Genomic DNA, 15,547 nt, shown 5'->3' with positions numbered 1-15,547 from the left:
CGTTCCTAACTATTGGCCATGCCAGTTGGCACTGTTGGGGGTTGTGGTCCCCAACACCTGAAGAGCACTACATTGGCTATCCTTGGCCTATAGGGAACCAACAGTGCAAAAACAAACCCCTGTGTTGCAATACAGAATAATCTGCTCAAATACAGCCGCAACACGTGGCTAATGGATATAGTAAATGTATTATTACTAGTAGTAGTATGTCATCCAAAATTTACAATTCATCAACTTCAAAATACAGTGGTACCTTGGGTTACATACGCTTCAGGTTACATACGCTTCAGGTTACATACGCTTCAGGTTACAGACTCCGCTAACCCAGAAATATTACCTTGGGTTAAGAACTTTGCTTCAGGATGAGAACAGAAATCGCACGCCGGCGGCGCAGCAGCAACAGGAGGCCCCATTAGCTAAAGTGGTGCTTCAGGTTAAGAACAGTTTCAGGTTAAGAACAGACCTCCAGAACAAATTAAGTTCTTAACCCGAGGTACCACTGTAATATATATATCAGTCCATAACCAAGAAGTAGTCAATGAAATGAATTGCTGGCAGGGAACACCACAACGCCTTTCAATGGATGATGTCCAAGTCAGTATATCCAGATTGAATCAACTGTTTCGAAGATGAATCTTCATCAGCAAATAGTTTTAGATAGAATATCCATACAGGTAAATATAATACTTGTGGATCAGAGCTCACTAACCAGTGAGAGGTGCCCATTCATACCAAAGTCTTGTCTTTTTAACACTCTTGTTCTCCAACTGTGGGTGACATTTAGGTGAGGTGAACTGGAAGGAAGAGGCTGCAAAGGCCCTTGGTTCAGTTCCAACTATGCTTGGAGTCTGTTGTTCACTAAAGGGGGAAAAACTTGCTTTGCCCCCTGAACTCCTCCATAAGTCCAGGGGGGAAAGAATTATAGCCCCCACCCTCCTCTAAGCCCAGTGGAAGCTACTGCATTAGGTCAAATGGCCCACTGCTTCAACAACCTCAGTTTGTCCTCAGCCAGCCTCCATCTGCCTATTGTCCTACTTACAACAAGTCCAGGGGGTGTTCACACACCCTGTGAGCATCCTCAGTCTCAGTGTTGTCCTTGCAGAACTCCAACAAGAAGAGGATGACGAGAAAACTAGAATGAGTTGGCCACGGTTCTCATTGACTCTTGCCACACTTTCACAAATAAAATAACATTTTCCTCTCAAATACACTTCATTAAATTGCAGTTATACTGTATTTTTAAGCTAATCGGACTGTGGGATAATTGTTTGAAACACATGTCAGTGGCTTCCTTTATTTCTAAGATCCATATCAGGAAAGACACCCCACGCAACTGTGTCATGAGTGCTCTAGACATTGCACAAAGTGTAAAATATCTATACAGCAGTCAGCACACAATGGGTGCATGAGTCCTCAAATATACTAGAAAATTACACAAATTGTAAGAAGCTTTCAACAGGCTTTGAAAATATGTTAACCCTTTTAAAATCAGTTGATGCAGCAGTCTAGGCTGAGAGGCAGTGGCTTGCCCAAGATCACCCAATGAAATTCATGGTTGAGTGAGGATTTGAACCCTGTTCTCTCATGTTCTGGTCCATCACTCTAACCACCAAACATATGAAGCAAGCAAACAGCACCCTCACCCACCATCCTTTGTTACATACACACTTGAAATGTTGATCAGAACAAAGTACATTTGTCAATTATCCAGAAATCTTATTGATTTCTCTAGATAGATAGATAGATAGATAGATAGATAGATAGATATAGATAGATAGATGATGATGATAGATAGATAGATAGATGATAGATAGATAGATAGATAGATTAGATAGATGATAGATAGATGATAGATGATAGATAGATAGATAGATAGATAGATATAGATAGATAGATAGATAGATAGATAGATAGATAGATAGATAGATAGATATAGATGATAGATAGATGATAGATAGATAGATAGATACATAGATAGATACATAGATAGATAGATACATAGATAGATAGATAGATAGATAGATATAGATAGATAGATGATAGATAGATAGATAGATGATAGATATAGATATAGATATAGATATAGATGATAGATGATAGATAGATAGATAGATAGATAGATGATAGATGATAGATAGATAGATATAGATAGATAGATAGATAGATAGATAGATAGATAGATAGATAGATAGATATGATAGATAGATAGATAGATAGATAGATGATAGAGATAGATGATAGATGATAGATAGATAGATTGATAGAGATAGAGAGAGATAGAGATAGAGATAGAGATAGAGATAGAGATAGAGATAGAGATAGAGATAGAGATAGAGATAGAGATAGAGATAGAGATAGAGAGATAGAGATAGATAGATAGATAGATAGATAGATAGATAGATGATAGATAGATAGATAGATGATAGATGATAGATAGATAGATAGATAGATAGATAGATATTGATAGATGATAGATGATGATAGATAGATAGATAGATAGATAGATAGATAGATAGATGATAGATGATAGATAGATGATAGATAGATGATAGATAGATAGATAGATAGATAGATAGATAGATAGATAGATAGATATAGATAGATAGATAGATGATAGATAGATAGATAGATAGATAGATGATAGATAGATGATAGATGATAGATCTAGATAGATAGATAGATGATAGATAGATAGATAGATAGATAGATAGATAATAGATAGATGATAGATAGATAAATAGATAGATAGATAGATGATAGACAGATAGATAGACAGATAGATAGATAGAGATAGATCGATAGATAGTCTCATTATTGTCTGTCCTGAATCCTCCAACATTCAGCTCCTTGGCATGCCCAATTGTTCTAGAAAATTATGTCTAGACTCATTTCTCAAACTGTGCTGAACATCTCTGTCAGGACACACAAGAGCAGTGGTTCCCAACCTTTTTTTGGCCTTGCCCTACCTAAAAGGTAAAACGACCACTGACCATTAGGTCCAGTCATGACCGACTCTGGGGTTGCAGCGCTCATCTCACTTTACTGGCCGAGGGAGCCGGCGTTTGTCCACAGACAGCTTCCGAGTCATGTGGCCAGCATGACTAAGCCGCTTCTGACGAACCAGAGAAGCGCACGGAAACGCCATTTACCTTCCTGCCCTTTACCTTACCTATTTATCTACTTGCACTTTGATGTGCTTTCGAACTGCTAGGTTGGCAGGAGCAGGGACTGAGCAACGAGAGCTCACCCCGTCACGGGGATTTGAACCGCCGACCTTCTGATCGGCAAGTCCTAGGCTCTGTGGTTTAACCCACAGCGCCACCCACGTCCCTCTTGCCCTACCTAAGCATCTCTAAAATCCTGATGTCCACCATGACATATAATTCTTATTATTCAAAAAGAGAACTCCTATTCATGTGGAGGAAGCCTAAAAGGCCGTTAACTGTGAATAACTCATTCTCAAATTGCCCCGCTCAAAAATCAATTTGTCCCCGTGTGGGGCGTGTGCCCCACATTTGGGACCACAGCACTAGAGTGTGTCGTTTTAATGGGTGAAACATAATTTTTGCAAATTTCTTCAGTGAGCTTCCTTAAGATATATTTACAAATAATCTCCTATTATTTTCATGATTAGACAACCTTTAGCTTCATAAATCTACATTTGACTAAAAAGGACACACATACACTGCATTTGGAAAACACAATCATTTTAATTTTACCTTTTGAAAATGTCAGGCAATGCTATAAAAAAATAGTTTCTCTGCATAAAACTTATCCTACTATGCATACAACGTTACATTGTAATCATAAAACATTAGAAAGTAATGACATCAGTTAATAAGAAGTTTAAACAAGAAAATTAATCAAGCCTTGCTTTGCTTCATTCTTGTACATCAGTGTGATGTAGTCCTCATGTTTCTCATGTGTGTTCACCCTGCTTGCTGCTTCTGCGACTTGTTTTCACAAACCTCTCCATAGACTAAGCATGACAGAGCCATTGTGGAACTTGCATGGGGTTGTCAGTAAACTGCTGTATTTCCTTTGTAGTAAGTCTGCATGTTATAGGAGGTTCATATACTCTTTCAGACCAATCTCTCTGCTACAACAGGAATGAAGCACTGAGATTGATGAGAAGTCTCTTCCTCAGACGTACAGAAAGATCTCCCAGAATGTCATCATCTCTGCCCCTCAAGTCAACGATCTTTCAGAGCTCTCCTTTCCTCACTGTCATCTGAGTGACAAGAGTGTCTGGATTATAATTTCACTTAATGCACCGAATTCCAGACCATCCTAGTGTCCCTATTTTCCAGTGACAGTCCTGGAAAAGCTGTCCAAGAGGTTTTCTTGTCTGTATGGCCTTTGTGATCCAATACCTGTACTCTTGATCAATAGACACATCCTTTATGACATTGTCACTAAGAAAAGTAAGATGTTGTCAAACTGATAGTTGGGTAATGAAGGATCAGTTTTAAGTTCTGCAGTGGTGTCTAGCATCTTGTCAATGTGACCTGACCACTTACTGTTAGGCAAAGTCTTCCCGTCAACTGATGTGATCAAGTGTCACAGGAATAACGTGTTCGTCTGGAGGACTGACAACCAGATTCTCTACCATTACGTTACATCCTCCAATATATATATGAAGTTTACATGAAATTTAGGTGAAAGGTGGACTTGGCAATAGTGGATGAATCCACTGGATCAAAACACCTCCCACAAGCTATGTGCAAAGAAGCTGAGTCTTGTGGCAGCTTCAAGACAAAACCACCTACCGCTTCCTCCTCTTGTTCCAACCCATCCTGCACTCCACCCTCCAGCTCTGATGCTCCCCCTGCCTCTGACTCTGGCCTCCCGACCAGCACAGTTCCCCACAAAACACAGGACTCCTCTCCTGGGTCAGATTCCATCTCCCCTTCCATGGTGCACACTTCTCAGAGTCCTGCCAGTCCCTGACACTAAGTATGTCAAAGCCTTGGTCCATCCGCCTCAGTTTTGTCTATACTGTGGCAGTGGATCTCCAATGGTTTAGAGAGCATTTCCCTGATCTACTTGGAGGTGCCAGAAGGTGCCAGGTGTTCTAACACTGAACTACATTCCTTCTCCTTGGTTGACATTCAACAGGCTTGTCACCATATCATGTTCTTATGACTACTGGATGTGTCTTATGGCTGGAAGCCTCACCTGAATCTTACATTGCATAACCAATGATCACTCAAGTTGGGTGCCTCACCAAGGGTTCTGCTGATGAATTGACACCTAAACCATCAGGACTTTTATAAGTAATGTTTGAAGTTGATAGCATCCTACAGAGAAGTGTGTGGGCATGATAATTGCTTAGGATGTGACTACTCTTCTCGTAATCGGCAGGAGATGGTGGATGTGAGATAGGAAAATAATCTGGGTGGAATATACAGGTCAACCATGGGATAGCTTCATTCATACGCTGCATTCAGTAGGTCTTCCTCCCTTGCTTAGTGAATCAAACCCATCCAGTGCTTTGATTTGTTTCAGCTCATTTTCCATGGTAATCTTCAGGAAAGTGGTGGAAATCATCTCGGAAGCTGGGCTAGGAGAAATCAGGGCATTCCCCTAACCAATTCTCAAATTCCCCATCATATGGAATCAGAACAATCGAAGAGTTAATCTGGATCAGACCAATGCCCTGCCTAGTCCAGTATCATGTTCTGACCCCCCCCCCCTGCAAAGGAGAGATGATTCCCCCTTTCCAGAATTCCCTCAAGGAAGGCCACCAGGTGGTGATGGGTTAAGCAGCTAAATCCCTTCTATTTCAGTCTTGCTGGTACAATTTTGTCCATCCGATCCTGTTTTGTGCAAAAAGTTATGGTGGGCCTCCAGAGGTTCTTCAACTAACTGCCTTTCCCATCAGCCCACACCCAGTATAGGAAACAGTCAGAAATTATGAGATTTGTAGTCCATCAATATTTTGAAGATTCCAAGTTTTCTGCCTGTGTCCTAGATACTTGTCTCAACTGATTGGGGATCACATATTAAATGCACACACATGGGTGTGAAGGAATTGGGAGCCCATGGCCATCCAGATGTTGTTAAACTCCAACTGCAATGAGTCCCAGCACAGGTGCTCAATGGTCAAGTATGATGGGTACTGTAGTCCAGTAACATCTGGAGGCCATTTGTGCCCTACATTTGCTTAAAATGTGCATATGTTGGCTGTGACCTGGTGGTTTTGCCTACCTCATAGCAATAATCACAACTGGTTGGATATTGGGGCAATCCTCTGTTTTGTTCTGGTCCTTCAACTGATCTCCTTCGCTGATTTTACTTGACTCTGTTATTATGGCCATCGCATAATCTGCCCCAGGGCAGGTGGTGAAATATAAATACAAACAAGTCAACAACGGAAAAGCAAATGTCATTCAAAGGGTGAGTCATCTGCCTGCTACAACAAGTGCATATTTTAAGGAAAAATTAAACTGCTGATGACTTTGCGTTAGGATTAAAAATAAATAAATAAATCACAAACTGGTGTGGAAGCTTAATATTGGAAATATATGAAAGGAAGAGAAATTGAAACTGAGATTTGCCCAGCCCTAGTGAGCACAGATTTAAACCCTGGCTTCTTCCCTCCACAAATAATCTTAAGAACAATTTGTTCAGGGTGCTGGGAGTTGAAATTATGTGAAGGGGAAGGTAGACGTCCAACGATTATTTGGCGGAAGCCGTGTATGTTAAATGTGCTTTAAATGTACGGTGTGTAGTCAGAAACTTTGGCCAACCAGTTGCCTATGTCACAAGCAGGACACGGAATCATAGAACTGTAGAGCTGGAAGGAATATCAAGGGTCATCTAGTTCAACCCCTTGCAATGCAGGACATGTGTTAAATGAGATAAAATTGTGCTTCATTTGAATTTGCAAAATTGAACAGCAATTGAAATTGTCCAATTTGTACGCCACCATCAATAACACATGGAACTCAGCTATGATTTGACATGCATTTTATTGTTGTAAAGACATGAGAAATTAAGCTACGGCATTCGTCAGAGTACACCCAGCTGTTGAATGCAACCTGATGAGATAGAAAGGATTTGAGGTTGAAGGAGATTCAGCATGCATGAATGGCTTGGCTCCATTTTGTTTTCACTATGCCTGATGGTAATGATGGACCAGGCTTGCTACTTCTCTTTGGACCAAGCACAGCTCCGATTCCAGTGCTGTTCCTCTGGTGGTGGGTTGGAATCATGAAACTCAAACATCAAGAGGCTAAGTTTTATAGGATATGCAGTGAAATTCCCACTAGGGATGGTCTGGGTTAAATTCGCAACCATGTGGAACCAGATTTTTAAAACGATCTCTTCCACTATTTTAAATTTAGTCTACATGCCTTTTTCTTTCTTTAAAGTATGTTCTTCTCATTCACTGAAAGACTGAAAAAAGGGCCCCACCTAGACTGGAGCTGTGCATTTTAAAAATAGGCCGGATGGTCCATTTTCTGGATTGATTGGTTGATTGATTGATTGATTGATTGATGGATGGATTTATCTTTAAGGCCACCCAATCAGTCCTCCCTGGGGTATTAATGACAATTGTTAAGGACATTTGCATGTCACCCCCTCTTGTTGGGATCCATCTGTCCTGAGAGACAATTTAGTGCACCTCTGAGGGTGAAGTCAAACCACTAGGAAATCACAGCGCATGTTGTGGCTGTAGAGACCACTGATTCACAACTGCTGCCTCCCATTTGGTTTTTGCTGCTGTGGCAGCATCAAAGGGTGATCTCTGGGGAGCAAGCCGTGGCCATATATATGGAGGTCCTGGGCTACCCAGATGATAAGAACCCCCTTTCTTCCTTGCTGATGTGATCCAAAGAGGGGGAAAGAGCATTTCATGTGGCCCCTGTTTGGTGCAGGAGTTGTGGGAATGAGGTGAGGAAGACACTAGTATCTAACCTTCTTAAGGACTCCACTCCATATTTGTGTAGGGTTTCTTCTCCTGATGATAACCAGCAAGGCAGCAGGAATGGCTTTTTCCTCAGGGTTTACTCCCAAAGCCTTTCTCACGAATGAGTATAACCACAAGGCAGGGAGATTTGGATCACAGTTTTCCTTCTTCTAGATGAACTACCTTGATGAGCCCCATCTGTCCCTATGCCGCTGTATAAGACAGTAATATAAAAATATCTGAGCAACTGACAGTAAATGATTACAAACAAGCAACAGCCCCAAAGACTCGATGCCCATTCAGTACGTTGAACACTGAGATAGATGTACCATGGTCTGACTCTGTAGCAAACATCCTCCTGCGCAAACCAGCTTTTTATTCAAGAATGCCTGGACTGAAATCTCACTTGATTTTTAGGCTAAGGACCACAGCACTGTGGCAGAGCAGTAATATAAAGGTAGCTCAGTAACAGAGCATCAACTCTGCTTGCACAAGGCTCCAGGTAAAATCCACAGCCTCTTTAACTAGAGCTTAAAATGACACCCTGTCTACAACACTGCAGACTCACTTGATGTAAGACCATTCCTTATGTTCTATATTGCGATCAAGGCCCAGCGGCAGAGCATCTTGGTTCCTGCAGAAGGTCCTAGGTTCAAACAACGCTTCCAGGTAATTCTAGGAGAGACTCACTGCCAGAGACCCTCAAGAGCAGCTGCCAGTCCATGTGGATGGGGCTAGATAGTGAAGTCAGGTGTCACATCCTGACACAAGGAACCCACAGACACAGGTGCATAACATACTCGAGTGTAACGGAAGATAGCAATCTCATGTAGGGATGAGTCAAAACTCAGATGCAAGATGGTGGGAAGTTAAGGAAATCTGAGGTCAAGGGTGCGTCAAAAGCTCTATCAGAATGCCAGTGGTTTCTGAGATGGAATGCCTGGAGATGGTATAAAAAGCTCTTTTGTTCCAAGGGATCCTCATTCGCTCGACAACACTTGACTTGACAACAACGTCTTCTCAGTGATCGACAGGGTAAGTATTTTCTCTGGACTGTCAATGGATCTGTCATTCTTCAAATCTAATTGAGTAGGACCAATAGCTTTCCAGATTTGCAACCGGAGAGGTTAATGGCTGCTGATAACAATGACTATGTTCTACTTCCACTGGTGAAGGCTTTAGGCCACCTTTGGCATAATGCAGTAGGGCTATCCTGACATTCTTAGAGGATCAGGCAAATTCACTGACAGTGAGCTTATCAATGGCTATGATGGCTATGTCTGGAGCATTGCACCTCTGAGCATCAGTTACTGGAAATCACAAGTGCACAGACTGCTGCTGAACTCAGGACTGGTTTATTGAGGCATCTGGTTGGCCAGTATGAGAACAGGAAGTTGGCCTTGTTGGGTCTTTGTCAGGATCCAGTAGGTTCTTTAGTTGTTCTCATGATGATATTTTACTGAACCAAATTCACGATGCTTGTGATAAGTCAGAAACTCATTAACAACTTTAGATACTTGGGCTCCCAACTTTCATCTTCCAAAGCTAGCCTGACCAAAGGTAAAGGGTGATGGGATTTCTATTCCATTCTGATGCAATGGCTGCTGTAAACGATAGTGGTGGGATGAGCCTGATGAAACTCATCCTTTAGCAAGGAAGGGGAAGAGACCCTTCAGACCCATCTCTCTCCCTGCTACAGCCTGATGGAATTACTAGTGATGTGCTGAAACTTTGAATGGCCTTTGTCTTGATTAGATTGTTGGGTTCATATAGCTCAGTGCTGCCTATCCCAACTTGCAACAGTTCTCCAGGGTTTCAGACTGGATCTTCTCCCAACCCTTCCCAGAGGATCCAGGGATTGAACCTGAGACCTTCTGCTTGCAAAGCTAATGCTCTACTTCTGAGCCACAGTCCTCATCCGTAGAAAGGAACATACAAAGTTGCTTTGTATTGAGTCAGACCATTGGCTAGCAACTCAATGTTGTCCGTCTTAACTGGTACAGGCTTTGCAGACCCAGCCCTGTCTAACTGAACCTGTGGCCTTTTTCTGCATGCAAAACAATTGTGCTATTCACAGAGCTATGGGGCCATTCCCCCTCTTAGTCAAACTGTTGGTCTATCTCACCTAGCTTTCTTCCTTTGACCAGCTGTGGTTGTCCATGAGTCTTTGGCAGTGGCAAATCTACAATGGAGATGCTAATTTTTTGAACTGAGCAGGGCTTTGATGTAGAAAGCATGTGTTTTACTGCTGAGTATTGGGATTTCTCAATCGACATAGCATTTTGCAAGAGCTTGACTACTGTCTATAATTGGCTGTAAAATCGGGATTTAGCTGAAAATTTAGTGGGTTTTTTATGGCATTTCTTTAAACTGTGTGTTAGATTGGCTGGACTGGAGCAGGGACAAAGAACCTTAAGCCCTATAGAAATTGTTTGACTCCAACTCCCACCAACCACAGTCAGTATGGCCAATGGTCAGGGATGATGGGAGTTGTAGTTCAGCCATTTTCTTGGACTCCAGCTCCTATCAGTCCCTGCTAGAATTACCAAAAGTCATGTGTGGTGAGAGTAGGAATCTGGAAGTTCATAGGTTCTTCAACTCTCATGGAATTTTTAAAGTGGTGTGTGTCATTCTACAAGAAACGAAACAGTACAAGAGGTGGGTTGCACACAAAAAATCCAGCCTTAAATCAGACTAAATTGTTTCCACATACTGAGAGTAATCACACAATAGGGGGCTTAATCCTAGACAGGAAGGAGTTGTCCTCTTTCAGGGATACAGAATGGGTATCCTGGGATAGTCTTGTTGCACTGCAGAACAACATATGGAGGATATTTTACAGAATACCCCAAAAGCTGCTCCCTTGGATAAAATGGATCAAAAAATGACGTTGGTCTTTCTCTTTCTCTCCCTCCAGAAGTTTTCAAAGCCATAGCAAAGATGAGCCAACAACAACAACTACAACTGGGAGGAGGTGGCTGCTGTGGTGGTGGCCGTGGAGGCGGTTGCTGTTGTGGAGGCAGAGGTGGAGGAGGACAAGGTGGCTGCTGTTGTGGTGGCCGTGGAGGCGGTTGCTGTTGTGGCGGCAGAGGTGGAGGAGGACGAGGTGGCTGCTGTTGTGGTGGCCGTGGAGGCGGAGGCGGTAGCTGTTGCGGAGGCAGAGGCGGAGGAGGACGAGGTGGCTGCTGTTGTGGTGGCCGTGGAGGCGGTGGCTGTTGCTGCGGCGGCAGAAGTGGTGGTGGATTATCTCAACAAAGCCAGATGAGTGGTGGTGGAGGTGGATCTTCTCAAGGTGGAAGCAGCAGCGGAAGCAGCGGTGGGTGTTGTGGTAGATGAAGTTGATGTCCCCAGAAACAGCTGAAATCTCAACCCACAATGACCACCACCTCTTGAAGATATCTTCTTGCAAAACAAACGGTTGCTGTCTTTTCCAGATGATGAGCCAGACCTTCCTCTGGCATGGAGAACATAAGTCTTTCATTTTCCTGCTATGACTACCTCTTTCAAGGCATTAAAAACTTCTTTCCTGCAAGCCTTTTAGTGTCATGGTGTTCTTTTCCTATCTTCACTTCTCCATACACACATAACGTTCCTACTCTTCACCCACATTGTCCTCTCTGCTCCCAAGCTCTGCAGGTTGTCCTTACGCAGAACTTATGGGAGATGCTGGGGATTGAACCTGAGACCTTCTTCGTGAAGAAGGTTCTCTGCCACTGATTTAGGAGTCCTCCCAAAATAGGAAGCCGCCTAGGTAATCTTGCCCAGTATGGCCTACTGTGACTGGCTGCATCTCTCCAGGGCCTCAAAAAGAGGAAGATATCCCTCATCCTTTCCCACGTGATCTCTTTTCAATTGGAGATGCTGTTGGCTAAACTTGGGATCCTTCTTCCATTATTGAGCTAGAATGATGGACCTACGGTCTCAGTATAAAAGAGCTTCCTATATTCTTCTTCCACGGTTGAATATGCAGGTGGCTTTTAAGAAAACATGATTTAAATTTGATCTCTTCAGTGAACGGTTCACTGTGTACCTATTATTTTAAATCCGTTCTTATTTCAGACAAAGACAGAGGTATTCTTTCAAATCTCCTCCCAACTTCCACCTTTTCTAAAAACACCCAAATGTGTCATATTGTCTAATTCCTTGCCAAATAGACATAACCTGCTATACACGATTATCACCTGACAAGAGAAGTCTGATTAGGAAAATATATAGATGAATGTCTAATGCTCTCCTTAGGGTTGTATATCATAGAAGCCGATTCCTAAGGGCCTTAGTGGCTTCTCCCTCCCTTAAAATATTTGAGGGGACTGGGCCCCCAAGAAGTTAATGGGCATTGCCATTCAAATGGTGTGTGCGCACTGTGTCATGTGATTGATTATGTGGGGTGTGGCTTAACTGGGCCCCCACAATACTTTGTTCAAGTTGGCACCCCTGTTGCAGATGATTGGTCCATCTAGCTCAAGGTCCAGTTACACTGATTGGCAGCTGCAGCTTTCTAGCAATTGGACCTAGCCCCTCCTTCATGCAAAACAGCAGTTTTACCAGTGAGTTACAGTCCTTCCTTTGGGTTGGATCTGTGGTGTCCCTGTGGACTCAACTGGTTGTCATCAGATGGGCTTCAGGTGTGTTGTGGTTCTGGACTGTCAGGAGTTAACACTTCAGGAGCGTGGTTCTTATCAACTGGGTGCACTGCCCACATGATCTGTGCTTTTTTCCTTTGATCTGTGCTCTGTGGGGGCTGAGCTCTCTCTGGAGAGCAGTCTGTCTGAGAACGTTAGCAAGGTTGCTAAGAGGCAGAAAGCTGCAAACATGCAGCTAGATTCTGTAGGTTTTTCTTTTCTGTTTTGGGTCACATTGTATAAGAGTTTTCTGGTTTTTGGCTTTGGGTCACATTGTATAAGAGTAAGGTATTTTACGTGTTTGTGAGTGTTTGTTCATTGAATGTATTTATAAGCGAGCTTTGGGGATAAGTCCTTCTAAGCGGGCTTCCAACAAAAACCAACAAACCAATGTCCCTGGTTCAATACCTGCCATTCCCAAAAACAAAAGAAGAATCATGATAGATCAGGCCAATGATGCATCTCATTCAATATCCCATTTTCACAGCGCAAAACCCCAAGAGTAGACCCTCCAGGTGCCCCTATTTTCCAGGGACAGTTCTGGATTTACAGAAGCTGTCCCAGTTTTTTATTTGATCCCAGAATGTCTGGCTTTTCCTTAGGACATCCCTCTTCTTATTGGAGAAATGTTTGATGGTATGGAGTTATCCAACCCATGAGCCAAAGAGATAAGTCACTATACAACCTTTCTAAGACATCTGAAGGCAACCAGGCCTTCTCGGCAGTGGAACGTCCTCCCATCAGATGTCAAGGAAACAAACAACTACCTGACTTTTAGAAGACATCTGAAGGCAGTCCTGTTTAGGGAAGCTTTTAATGTTTGATATTTTATTGCTTTTTTATTCTGTTGGGAGCAGCCCGGAGTGGCTGGGGTAACCCAGCCAGATGGGTGGGATATAGATATTATTATTATTATTATTATTATTATTATTATTATTATTATTACCACTGATAGTCCAATCCCCATGAGTTTGTCTACTCTCCTTTTAAAGTCATCCAAATCAGTGGCCATCACTGTAGAGATAACAGATGCCACTACCGGAAATCCTGCAAACTGCAGTCAGCCCAGGATGCAATGGAAATGTGTGCATGGAGTACAGGATAGCTCAGTCGGCAGAGCATAAGACTCTTAATGTCAGGGTCATGGGTTCAACCCCCATGTTGGGCAAACAATTCCTGTATTACAGGGGATTGGATTAGATGACCCTCCTAGTGCCTTCCAGTCCTACAATTCTATGAAAGTGGTGAGTAATCAAATACACATTTGATGGTTCATTGTAGCGATAACTGAATTTCCATGGAATGTGCATGAGCTCTGCCCACACCAAGTGATCTCATAAGAGAGAGAAACACCCCTGGTTTCCCCACCTTGGAACTCATATGGGGTGTGTCCAGCAATTATTGCCCAGGGACAACATGACCAAGACCCAAATGGATGGAGACACCGTCCCTTGCTTGGAAATTCTGTGTGCAATGCCATGAGTCAAAGCCAAGGTTGCACAGCTCCAACTAATTAAGAAAGAGATTGGTACAAAATTCAAAGGAAAAGAAAATAAATAGGCATGGCTGGGCCATGGCTCAATCGACAGGAGGGGTTGGCGAAGGAATAGTATAAAAAGGTGTCCTGGATGGGAGACTGACATTCACAACAGCTGCACTTCCAGAGATCTCTTTGGTGAACCAGGTAAGTCTCTCTCTCTCTCTCTCCCTCCCTCCCTCCCTCATCCTCCTTTCAGGCAGTGGTGACTGGTGCCCATTGGGACTGGCATGGTGGAAGGCCTTAGAAGCAATCTGCTTCCCTCCAATGCTGCTGGACTCCAGCTCCCATCATTCTCCTAACAACTCTCAGCACTCTTAACAAACTACAGCTCCTATAATTATTTGGGGGAAGCCAGGACTGTTTAAAATTGTTTCTTGGGGCCTTAAATGTATGGTCTGAATCTGTTGCTCACCAATGTTCCCATCAGCCCCAAGCATGGCCAATGTTCAGGGATGCTGGGCGTTGCAATCCAACAACATCTAGAAGACACCACATTGGCTGCTAGTGGCAAGTAGCCCGACAGCAGGGTTGTTGTGAGAATAAAATGGGGCAGGGGAGAAACATTTATAAATGACTTGTGGGGATCCTGGGAGGGAAGGTAAGATGCAAATGCTTTCAGAAATTACCCAATTATACAAGAGTAAGCCCGGAGCTGCCTTCTGTTTCCTACAGGTTTGCTTTGACAGCCAAGAAAGATGTGCTCCCGTCAGGACAAAGACCAATGCTACAAGCAGGAGAAAGAGGAAGGGTCCTGCTGTGGTGGCCGGAGGTCTTCCACCAGTGAGGACCGAGGTTCCTGCTGTCTGGGAAGGAGAAACAGCGGAGGGTGTCATGGCAATCAGGGTTCATCCGGCTGTCATGGGAAGCAACAAGAGCAGCAGCAGCAGCAGCAGCAGCAGCAGGTCTTCCAAGTGCCATCCCAGAAGCTGAAATAACACCAAGGAGAATTCCTAGAAAGGCCTAATTCTGCAGGAATTAGGTGGAGTCATTTCAACTACAGTTCCTGAGCATTTGAGGCACTCTCAGCTTTATCCCTGCAACAAATTCCACCACCCCAATGCTCCAAATTCTCAGCTACCTCTTCTCCTCTTCTAAGGGGGTCATCTCCTGTGACATTTGGAGCATGAGAAGAGCAAGGAGAGTCATCCAGCTATTTCTATTTGCTGTTCATTTGCACACATGAGAGAATAAATAATAAACATTTATCAATAATGAACTCTTTATTTGTTCATTTTTATTTTTTTATTCTAAGCATCTCTGCAGTTCATCCAAATAATATTCCATTTCTATCTGGTAAATGACCAATGTCAATGTCATGTTGATGTAGGTTCATAGGAAGTTGCATTCTACTGAAACAGAGCCTTGGTCATCTAGCTCAGTATGGCATACATTGATTATTGCATACATTATTGTGTACAGTGGCTCTCCAGGGTTTCAGGTAAGGGAGGCAGTGATGCTCTGAATTCCAGT

At 43.0% G+C, this 15,547-nt stretch overlaps 2 long non-coding RNA genes across 3 annotated transcripts; both read left to right on the top strand.

Moving 5' to 3' along the window:
- The first annotated feature begins 8,845 nt into the window (after positions 1 to 8,845).
- Positions 8,846 to 11,447, top strand: LOC308465125. Of its 2 annotated transcripts, XR_013980254.1 has the most exons (3): positions 8,846 to 8,950; positions 10,833 to 11,021; positions 11,094 to 11,447. It is a non-coding gene; the product is annotated as an uncharacterized lncRNA (long non-coding RNA). The 2 variants fall into 2 exon arrangements; XR_013980255.1 differs by having other exon boundaries at positions 10,833 to 11,447.
- Positions 11,448 to 12,802: 1,355 nt separating this feature from the next.
- On the top strand, positions 12,803 to 15,293 carry LOC308465135. Its single transcript, XR_013980270.1, has 2 exons — positions 12,803 to 14,221; positions 14,750 to 15,293. It is a non-coding gene; the product is annotated as an uncharacterized lncRNA (long non-coding RNA).
- Positions 15,294 to 15,547: the final 254 nt, after the last annotated feature.

Source organism: Podarcis pityusensis (genome assembly GCF_964106645.2).
Source record: "Podarcis pityusensis genome assembly, chromosome: 16".
In the NCBI taxonomy this organism is placed as follows: domain Eukaryota; kingdom Metazoa; phylum Chordata; class Lepidosauria; order Squamata; family Lacertidae; genus Podarcis; species Podarcis pityusensis.
This window is presented reverse-complemented; position numbering and strand designations above follow the sequence as displayed.